This window comes from Mirounga leonina, unplaced genomic scaffold, assembly GCF_011800145.1.
Source record: "Mirounga leonina isolate KUSES-001 unplaced genomic scaffold, KU_Mleo_1.0 Mir_94, whole genome shotgun sequence".
In the NCBI taxonomy this organism is placed as follows: Eukaryota; Metazoa; Chordata; class Mammalia; order Carnivora; family Phocidae; genus Mirounga; species Mirounga leonina.
In genome coordinates, this window is record NW_023270855.1 from 55991907 (window position 1) to 56003142 (window position 11236).

General features: G+C 52.8%; 1 long non-coding RNA gene across 1 annotated transcript in view; it reads right to left on the reverse strand.

Moving 5' to 3' along the window:
• Positions 1 to 274, reverse strand: part of LOC118004883 — a 4777-nt gene extending 4503 nt beyond the window's left edge. Inside the window, exon 1 of the long non-coding RNA XR_004677735.1 lies at positions 211 to 274. This is a non-coding gene — a long non-coding RNA (uncharacterized LOC118004883). The remainder of the gene's footprint in view (positions 1 to 210) is intronic.
• Between the last annotated feature and the right edge of the window lie 10962 nt (positions 275 to 11236).

Here is an 11236-nt window from a genome sequence, read left to right on the forward strand (position 1 = left end):
CAGCCCCACTTTCAAGGGGGTGGGTTTGGGGAAAGGAGCCCAGAGGGAGGAGGTGCCCTGCCCCGCCCACAGTCACTTAGCGAACTTGACCTTGACCCCTTGACCTTGACTCTGAAAGAGACGAGAATCCCCAGGCCAGGAGGAAGGTCAGGAGGCAGCCCCCCCCCGCCCCCCCCCCGGGATGGGACTGCGGTGGCCGAGGCGGCTGACCCTGTGGCTGGCGGAGCCTCCTGTGCGCTCTCCATCCCTCGCTCTGCCTCTCTCTTTTCTTCTCCTGCCCGAAAGTGAAACCGGTGGCAACAAAGTGAAACCAAAGCTCCTGCTGCCGGCCCAGCCCAGGGAGGGCCGGGGGACAGGGGCGGCTGCCGGGCGGCCCACGTGGCAGGCGCAGGACGGAGGGAGGAGTCGCTCCTTCAACTGCGGTGATTTTAAAAAAAGAAAGAACTCGGACCAGAAATGCAGGAGTGTTCTCCCGTCCCCCACCCCCCCACCCCCGCGGTCTGGTCTCCTCTGCTCTCCGTCTCTGGCCGGGCTGGGGGCACAGGGCCAGGACTGGCCTGGTCCTTTTGGGGTCCCGCAGGCGAAGCCGACCCCCGGGGACCATCTCTGAGGCTTCCCTCGTTATCCAGCTTCAGGCCCATTGCCCAGATGGAAAGCTGAGGCCCTGAGTGGAGACCGGCTGCCTAGGGCGGCCGGGGCAGTGGGCAGCGGGATGGCTCAAGTCCTGGGTTGTCCTGAGCCATGGGGCAAGTTTTCCTTCCCTGCAGAGCACAGAGAGGGAGAAGCAAGGGGCATGCTTGGCAGCAGGCAGGATTGAAGTTAGACCCAGGCCAGACTTTCTCCCCATCGGCACTGTGGCCATCTGGGGCCTGATCCTTCTCGGGGAGGGGGGGGCCTGTCCTGAGCACATGGAGTGGGGGGTTCAGCAGCATCCCCAGCCCCAACCGCTCGATGCCAGGAGTACCCCCTAGTGTCACAACCACTGATGTCCCCAGACATCACCCTTTGTAAGGGGGGGGGCGGGGGGGGGGAGGAATCAGCCTCTCTCATGTGACCCACGGCCCTCAGCAAATTCTTACAACGTGGGGCCAGGCCAGGGAGAGACTGGCAGAGACAGAGCTCTGAGCCAGGCCCCAAAGGCAGGCAGGCTGGCCCCCGGCCTTGCAGCCCTCTGTCCAGGTTCTGAGAGGCCCTGGGGTCCTCGTCCAGCCTGGGAGTGCAGGGGCGTCCAGGAGACCAGGGCGCAGGCGGGGAGAGAGGCCAGAGGGAGGCGTCCTCCGGGAGTGGCGAGCTGCAAGGCCCATTGCACAGATAGGAATACTGAGCGGCGGGTGCAGTAAGGCACCGCAAGCCGTGCCAGAAAAAAACCCTCTTCCTCCACCTTGTGGGCCAAGTCTAAACAGCCTACGGGGGTGGGGGGGGTGCTGCCCTAGCCCCCGAGGCACCCGGAGGCTGGGCTTCTCCCCAGCCACTGTGGATCCGGAGGCTGCAGGACTCCTGTGATACTCGGGGGCTGTCCTACGAGAGGCTTCCGGGCGCTCTGAGTGGCAATGATTTGCCAGGCAGGTATGCTCCTTCATACCTGCGCACCTGGTTTGGCCACCCTGGGCGTGCTGGTTAAATGTGAGCTCTGCCCGGGAGCGGGTTCGGGTGGAGCCCGGGGAGCTGGGAGGAGTCCGAGTGGGAGGAGGCTTCACCTGCAGGGGGGCAGCGCGGAGGGGCTCCTGGCGGCCCCCAGCCTTCCTCGTGCCCGCACACAATCCCGGGTTTCTTGGGCACCCATGGCCTGCAATGTAGCGGCCCACAAATTCAGCACTGTGGCCCCAGTGGGACTCAGAGTCTGGGGGGGACGGGGGGCAGTGCCCCTTCTTGTTTACTAATGTCCTTACTTGCCAGATCAAAAAGGCTGGCCTCTGCAGAGTTGGACCCTGATATTCTTTGCTTTCCTTCTTTTTAGTCTTTAAAAAACAAACAAACAAAAAACCAGATCAGAACTCTTTATATATATATATTTTTAAATATTTATTTGAGAGAGAGAATGAGATAGAGAGCATGAGAGGGGGGAGGGTCAGAGGGAGAAGCAAACTCCCCGCCGAGCAGGGAGCCCGATGCGGGACTCGATCCAGGGACTCCGGGATCATGACCTGAGCCGAAGGCAGTCGCTCAACCAACTGAGCCACCCAGGCGCCCAGAACTCTCGATATTTTTATTGTGTAAGATACACATAAGTCACCACCGTAACCATCTCTAAGCGCACAGCTCAGCGGCATGAAGCACCCTCACACGGTCCTGCAGCCACCCCCACCCTCCGTCTCCAGAAAGTTCCATCTCCCCACACGGAGACTCTGTCCCTGTGAAGCACAGACTCCCCACCCCCTGCCCCAGCCCCGGCTCCCACCCTCTCCTCTCTGTCTCTGTGGACGGGACCCCTCTGGGGACCTCCTGGGAGTGGGGTCCTGCGGGATGTGTCCTTCTGGGTCTGGCTCCTCTCACTGAGCCCAGTGTCCTCGGGGTCCCTGCACGTCGTGGCAGGTGTCAGGGTCCCTTCCTTTCTAAGGCTGGAGTGTGTTCTCACGCGTGGATGGACTGCACTGTGTGTATCCTTCATCCATGGATGGACACCTTTAGGTTGCTTGCACCTTTTGGCGACTACGAACATGGTATGCAAACACCAACATAATTTTAGGAATTAAACTTCGCTCTGGATTCTCTGACTTAGGCCTCAGCAGCCCTGTTGGCGATTTGGAGCTGGACCTGATGAGTCTGATGGAAGGGCTCTCCACAAGGCTTCCAGGAAATTCTCCTGAGGTTGTGCGCATCTGCCAGCCCGGAGCTAGAGCGCCCCGTGCAGTGTGCCGGACGGCAGGCAGAGGCTCAGCTGCGACCAAGAGCTGGTCTGACATCCCCCTCTCAGGTACTTGTCCACTCAGTGCTCAGGCTTTATCAGGTGGCCAAATATTCTAAATATCACCCCTGCGTATTTCATTACCCAAAACTCCTGCCACAGGACATTTGCATCATCTCCTGTGTCTTGCTTTTATAAACAACGCTCAGTTGAACATCCTTGCAGCTACGTCTTGAAGCGCAACCCAAAATATTTCCTTTAGATACATCTTTATTTTTTATTTATTTATTTTTAAGATTTTATTTATTTATTTGAGAGAGAGAATGAGAGAGAGAGGAGGGTCAGAGGGAGGAGCAGACTCCCCGCCGAGCAGGGAGCCCGATGCGGGACTCGATGCCGGGACTCCAGGATCATGACCTGAGCCGAAGGCAGTCGCTTAACCAACTGAGCCACCCAGGCGCCCTAGATACATTTTTAAAATGTGGACTCTCTGGGCCAATCTGATGGACGTTTTCCATCAGGTGACTTTTGCCGGGTATCTCTAAATTAAGGTATAGGCTACGGGCACCGGGGTGGCTCAGTCGGTGAAGCATCTGCTTTCGGCTCAAGTCATGGTCCCAGGGTCGTGGGATCGAGTCCTGCGTCGGGCTCCTTGCTCAGCGGGGAGCCTGCTTCTCCATCTCCTTCTGCCTACCACTCCCCCTGCTTGTGCTCTCTCTCTGAGATAAATAAATAAAATCTTTTTAAAAATTTAGATATAGGCTACATACAGTAAAATGCACAGATATTAAGTATATAGTTTGATGGGTCTGACAAATGTATACACCCATGTAGCCTTGAGTTTTGCTGTCTTTGGCTGTTAGCTTCATTTTAGAAAAGTTTTATTTTTTATTTTTTTTTAAAAGATTTTACTCATTTATTTGAGACAGAGAGAGAAAGGAAGCACGAGCATGGGGAGTGGGAGAGGGAGAAGCAGGCTTCTGCTGAGCAGGGAGCCCGAGGCGGGGCTCGATTCCAGGACCCTGGTGGGATCATGACCTGAGCCGAAGGCAGACGCTTCACCGACTGAGCCACCCAGGCGTCCCTCTTAGGAAACTTTTAGAATTTTATAGAAAACCTGCGAAGATTCTAGAGAGACTTCCCATACACCTTTCACCCGGCTTCCCCCAAAGCCAACATCATACACCCCCGCCTTTATTTTCACAGCTGGGAACCAACATCCATAAACCCCCATCAGTAAAACTCTGTTGTGGATTTGGACTACGCCCGTTTTTCCACTAAGGCCCTTTTTCTGTTTCTTGACCCCATCCAGGACCCCGCCTTGCAGTTAGCCAACTGACTTTTCCCCCCTTTTAAAAAATAATTGTAGTAAATTATACATTGCGTAACAGTTACCATTTTAACCCTTTCTAGGTGTGCCGTTCAGAGGCCTCGAATACTCACCCTGGGGAGCGGCCACACTCACCACCCGTCTCCAGAACTTTCTCATCTTCCCAGACTGGACCTCGGTCCCCATGCAGCCAGCTGGCCTTTGAGAGCATGCACAGAATCTTTACGGCCCCTCCAGGAAGCCTGGTGTCCATTCGGGTGTTTTTTCGTGGTCTACCTCGAATCCAGACGTAGCTCTGTTCAGCCAGACGTGGCTCCCGAACGGTTGATAAGCTCGCCTTCAGCACCTCGGCATCTTCACTCGAGTCAAGGTATAAACGACAGATGATGGATAGATAGCCAGGTAGATAGGTAGATGTGTTTATATGTGGACAAGTGCGTGCACACATCCGTGCGCACACACACAAACGTCATGTTCCAGTCCTAACCTCCAGCACCTTAGAACGTGACCTTCTTTGGAGATACGGTTATTGAAGTTGATATAATTAGTTAACATGAGGTCATGCTGGAGGAGGGTGGGCCCCTAATCCAATATGACTGCTGTCTTTTTTTTTTTTTTTTAAAGATTTTATTTATTTGACAGAGAGAGATACAGTGAGAGAGGGAACACAAGCAGTGGGAGTGGGAGAGGGAGAAGCAGGCCTCCCGTGGAGCAGGGAGCCCGATGCGGGGCTCGATCCCGGGACCCTGGGATCATGACCTGAGCCGAAGGCAGACGCCCAACGACTGAGCCACCAGGCACCCCATGACTGCTGTCTTTATAAGAAGGGGACATCTGGACATGGAGAGACAGACCCACACAGAGGGAGGGCGCTGGGAAGCGATCCTGGGACCAGGCCATGGGTCTGTGAGGTTCCTGGAAGCTAGGAGAGAGGCCAGGACCTGGGGTCTTGGGAGGGAGCGTGGCCCCGCCAATACCTCGACACCTCGACTAGGGACTTCAGGCCCCAGAACTGATAGACTGTCTTTCAGCTGGTCTGTGCTACCCAGTCTGGGGAGCCTACGACAGCAACCCTAGGAAAGCAGCTGATATATTTTATAGGGTCCATTACAAGAGGAGGGTAGGAGGGTCAGAGATCTTGGAAGAATGTCATACTGCCAGTTCTAAAGATAGAAGAAAGAGATCAGGGCGCCTGGGTGGCTCAGATGGTTAAGCGTCTGCCTTCGGCTCAGGTCATGATCTCAGGGTCCTGGGATCGAGTCCCGCATCGGGCTCCCTGCTCAGTGCAGAGCCTGCTTCTCCCTCTCCCTCTGCCACTCCCTCTGCTTGTGCTCTTCTGTCAATCTCTCTGTCAAATAAATTAAAAAAAAAAAAAGAAGAAGAAAGAGATCAGGAGCCTTTTAAAAAAATAATTGTGTATATATTATTTATGTAACACTGAGATCAAGAGTAAAAAGAAATGTATGCACACACATACACACAGGCAGGTCCGGGAATGGGCCGTGTGTACCCCAGTCTGTTTGCTGATCAGCATACCCTCGCCACATTCTTCCTCACTCCCGGGCACCGTCCAGCTCCTGACTTTGCTGGAATTTGGGGTACCCTCTGCCTGTCTCCTTCTATGGTTTGATCTAACAAGCGAATGAAGACCTGCTTTGGTGTGACTCGTCCCTAGTGATTGCATGAGGGTTCCTGATGCTCGCCATTTTTCTTGTCTGCAAGCTTAAAGACAAATGTTTGTTCTTTAAGCAGGTGTTTAGTGGGCGCCGCTCTGCAGGACCGTATCCTGAGCCCCGAGGATTAGGCAGTGAGCGGCCAGGACTGTTTGCTGGAAACTGCTGGCCGTGACCCAATCGTCTTCTAGGTTCCCACAGGCCTCCTTCTCTGCCCCCTTTGCTGGACTCCAGCACTGGGGTGCCCGGGGATGCCCTCTCTGTCCACGCTCCCTTGGGGGATGCCATGCAGCCGTCGAGTTGGGGAAGACCAACCCCTCCACCCCCAGTGCCAAGCCCACCCTCTCTCCGACACTCCTGATTCATCTGTCCACTGCCTCTCGACATCTAATGGACACATCTCCATTGTGAAGAAGAAAAATGGAGTCATGGCTCACGCCTCACGCTTGCTGTCTTCCCAAACCAATGTGTTGTGGCCCCCAGAAGCCCTTTGGGTTCTTTGCTTCCCATCCCCCCGACATCTGACGCAGCATCCAATCTTCTCGACTTGACATTCAAAGTAGATCCATTCTTCATTCTGCTACCGCTGTCTCTGTCTGTGCTCCCCGGATGCGCACCCCAGGTCCCCAGCGGGCCGCTCACGCCCTGCCGGGTGTTCTCACTCGGCCATGGGTGTGACAGAGGGAGCATAAAGGTGGGCAGTCATCTGCTTAAAGTAATGCTAACATCTTCCCCTCACGCTGTTTTGGGGGCACCTCTCCATTTTTTAATTCTAATTTTTTGGAAGAAAAAAATTTGATCTTATTCCTAAACAACCACACTTATATACTAATGGGACGTGCCATCCACTGGGACATTGGAACCAGATAGAACATGGCCACCCTCATATCCTCCTTCAGGTCGACTTATTTTTCTTTTTACTTTTTTTTTTTTTTTTTTTAAAGATTTTATTTATTTATTTGAGAGAGAGAATGAGAGACAGCACGAGAGGGAAGCCGGTCAGAGGGAGAAGCAGACCCCCCGCTGAGCAGGGAGCCCAATGCGGGACTCGATCCCGGGACTCCAGGATCATGACCTGAGCCGAAGGCAGTCGCTTAACCAACTGAGCCACCCAGGTGCCCCTCTTTTTACTTTTTTATTGTGATAAAATATATATGGCAGAAAATTGACCATTTCAACCATTTTCACCTGTATAAGTCAATGGCATGAAGCACACTCACACTGTCCTGCAGCCCACCCCCACCCTCCATCTCCAGAACTTTCCATCTTCCTAAACACGGACTCCCCACCCCTTGGCCCAGCCCTGGCTCCCACCTTCTCCTCTCTGTCTCTGTGGACGGGACCCCTCTGGGGACCTCCTGGGAGTGGGGTCCTGCGGGATGTGTCCTTCTGGGTCTGGCTTCTCTCACTGAGCCCAGTGTCCTCAGGGTCCCTCCACGTCATGGCAGGTGTCAGATGTCCTTCCTTTTTCAGGCCAAGTAATATTCCAGCATATGAATGAGCCGCATCTTGTTTATCCATTCCTTTGTTGATGGACATTTGGGTCGTGTCTACATTTCAGCTGTTGTGAAAAATGCTGCTGTGAATATGGGTGTTGCTTTGCTTTTTAAAAATTTATGTCATCCACGTACCAAAACATTCACTCTTTAAAGTGTATGATTCAGTGGTTTTCAGTGTACTCAAAAGTTGTACAACCATCACCACAATCTAATCTTGGAACATTTTTATCACTTCTAAAGGAAACGTGTCCCCATTAGCAATCACCCCACCACACATACCCCCGAGAGCCCCCTTCCCGTCCGTGGATGAGCCTGCTCTGGACGTGTCACCCCCGTGGCCTCACACGCTGCGTGGCCTTCTGTGTCTGGGTCCCCCCCCAAGTGTTGTGGGCTCGGGGTCCGTCCCCAGGGCAGCACGTGTGGGTGCCTCGCTCCTGTTTGGGGCTGATATCCAGTGCGTGGACGGATGCGTTGTGTGCATTCATCTATCAGGTGATGGACATTTGGACTGTTTTTAGTTTGGGGCTGTTATGAATAATGGTGCTATGGATGTGCACCTCCATGTTTCGATGTGGACCAGATGTCATTTGTCTTGGGTGCACACACCTTGCCAGGTGAGATGGTCACTCTGTTTAACTTTGGGAAGAAGTGCCGGCCTATCCCCCATGGCAGTGGCATCATCGTGCTTTCCCACTAGTGGGACAGGAGGGCTCCAGTCTCTCCCCATCCTCACCAACACTTGCTATTGTCTGCCTTTTTAATGCAGCCCATACCAGTGGGGGTGAGGTGGTGTCTCATCGTGGTTTTGATTTGCATTTCCCTAATGACTAATGATGTTGCGCAACTTTTTTTAAAGGTATCTTTTTTTTTTTTTTTGGTATATCTTTTTTGGAGAGATGTCCATTAAAATCCTTTGCCCATTTCAAACAATTGGTTATTTTGTTTTTATTGCTAGCTTTAAAATTTCTTTACGTATTCCGAGAGCAGACCTTTATAGCTATGATTTGCAAATATTCTCTCTCCCTCCGTGGGTTTTTCTTTCACTTTCTCGCTGGTATTCTCTGAAGCACAAAAGCTAAGAAATGCGACTTTATTTTAAATTTCATTATAAATAATATATGCATCGGGGTGCCTGGCCAGCTCAGTCAGGAGAGCATGTGACTCTTGATCTCGGGATCGTGAGTTCAAGCCCCATGTTGGCCGTAGAGATGACTTAAAAAAAAAACTCATGATGCAAAATTCAAAAGATCAAAGACAGTGAACAGAAGGTCTCTGACCCTGCTCCCCACCCCCTCTGTTTCTCCATCCCAGAAGCAACCCCTGCTTATGGTGACAAGAATTATCTGCTCAAAATATATAAATTTGCAGCCTCGCCAACATAACTCGAATTCAGGTCCATCCATTCACTCGCTGTGTCTTTGGTAAGTTATATGCCTTCTCTGGGTCTCTGCACCATCATCCTGTCCATCAGGGATGATAATCCCTGCTACACAGAGGGACTAAATTTGCATTCAAAGGTGGAATTCAGAAATCCAGAGCTGATGTTACTACTTACCCCGGAACAAATTTGTTCTGAGGCAAGTGCCAAATATTTGTTGATTTTCATGTTGTTTTATTGCTAAGATGGAGCTGGTCTTGACATACTCTGAAAACCCTTTTGCCAAGCAACTTATGGGGGTCTGCCAATGAAGTAAAAAATGCATTGAGTGTGTGTGTGAACTTTTCTTCTTTGAAATGTGGGTTTCATTGCTGCCCTGGCCAGGAACAGGATCGGGGGTATGGCCCAAACAGTAGTAATAACATCAATATAATAACATCTAGCATGTATGGAGGACTTCTCTCCTACCCTACTGTGCTGTTTTATGTAGGGCGCCTAGGTGGCTCGGTTGGTTAAGTGTCTGCCTTTGGCTTGGGTCATGATCTGAGGGTCCTGGGATTGAGCCCCACGTTGGGCTCTCTGCTCAGTGGGGAGCCTCCTTCTCCCTCTCTCTCTCTTTCTCTCACTATCTCTGCCTCTCTCTCTCAAATAAATAAATAAAATATTTTTTTAAAAAAGAATGTTATATGTACCTATTGTCTCCCTTGTTAGTACCCTAGGAAGTTTCTATCATTATATTCTGCAATGGACTCTTGAGGATCAGAGAAGTTAAGTAATCTGCCCAAGGTCACACGGTAACTCAATCTTTTATAACCTTATTAGCTTTTATTTTTTATTTTATTTTTTTAAAAGATTTTTATTTATTTATTTGAGAGAGAGAGAGAGAGAGAATGAGAGAGAGAGAGAGCAGGAGGGGGGAGGGTCAGAGGGAGAAGCAGACTCCCCGCTGAGCAGGGAGCCCGACGTGGGACTCGATCCCGGGACTCCAGGACTCGAGCTGAAGGCAGTCGCCCAACCAACTGAGCCACCCAGGTGCCCTAACCTTATTAGCTTTTAAAATAGTATCTACTTGGGTATTTGGGCGGGTAGCGAGTGAGGAATGGGGGTCAGGACAAAGCTTTGCCTCCCTCACTATTTTCATATCAGGGACAGGAGTGAGCATGGGAGGTAGGGGTCTGCCATCCTGGCATATCCTGAAGGACCCACCCCCAGCCCTTCTGGCAGGATCCAGAGCCAGGTGAATGCTGCCTTTGACATCCTTGCTCATGGTCCCTCTCTGGGCCTCAGTTTGCTCCTATAGAAAATGGCCTGCTTCTTTTCAGGGCGTGTTGAGGATTAGATTCAATGCCAATCTTCTATATGCATTCCCGTCCCCTCCTGAATCAGGTTCTCAACTGTAGAGAAAGGGTGCAGGATATTTGAGACTAGGTGGTACAGGAGGGGAAACTGAGTACTGGCTGAGTGGGTGGAGCTTGCGGTGAGGTGTGTGTGTGTGGGGGTGAGACCATTGAGGAGTAAGAACAGAGCATTAGTTATCTGCCGGAGTCCAGGCACAACCCTGAGACCTGCAAAGTGTCTTTCTGCTCGGCCCTTCTAATCCCAAGGCTGATGGCAGGGTGGTTTAAGGAAGGAAGAAGGGCTTACGTCCCAGGCAGGGTCGTTAGAGCAAAGTCCCTGGGTTCCACCCTCACCCCAGACCTTCGTGGCCCCTCCCTCGGTCCCTTCCCACCTATTAGGGGCTGGTTTCAGGCTGCAAGACCTGGGGCTGTCACTTCCCCTCTGGGGGCCTCCCGGGTTTCCCCTTGAAGCCAAATTATTATTACAAAAGCCGATTCAACCCGTTTGGGAGTTGAAAGGCGCCTTTAATATGTTGTGCGCAGAAGTAATAAAGTACAAGGGGCGGTGGGAAGCTTTGAAGTCAGAGAAGGACAGACTGAGTCCACTTCACCCAAGTTTCCTGCCCGTAAGGTAATGGTGGTGATGATAATAGCAATAAATGAGTATAATGAGATTAGATGTTAGAATGGAGGTAAACAGGACCCCGGACAGAGCCAGCCACTCGAGAAGCGCTCAGTGAAAGGCAGCTATTAAGCAGGTGCCAGCCCTCTCCGTCCAAGGGAGGGAGGAAGGGGAAACTGAGGCGCAGAGCCCCCCACGCGGCGGGTCGCACCAGCCAGCCCTCCCCAGGCGCCTACTGTGTGCAGCGGGCAGCCGGCCGGGCCGGGTCAGGCTGTTCTCGACGCTCGTCCCCTCCTCCCCCTCCCCCGTCCCCCGCCGGACCTCTCCCACGACCGGGGAGGAAGTGGGAGAAATGGACAGGGAAAAAAGTTGGATTGAGCCAACGCCTCCCCACTCCCCATCGCTGCCCCTCCGGAGCCACGCAGACCCCGGCGAGAGCGGCCCGCAGGACCCAGACGTCCGGGGCCCGGTCCCCGTCCAGCCCAGCGGCCCGCAGTTGGGTGGGGGAACTCGGAAAGCCGGGAAAACAACCGCCCAGCCCGCCCCTCGCCA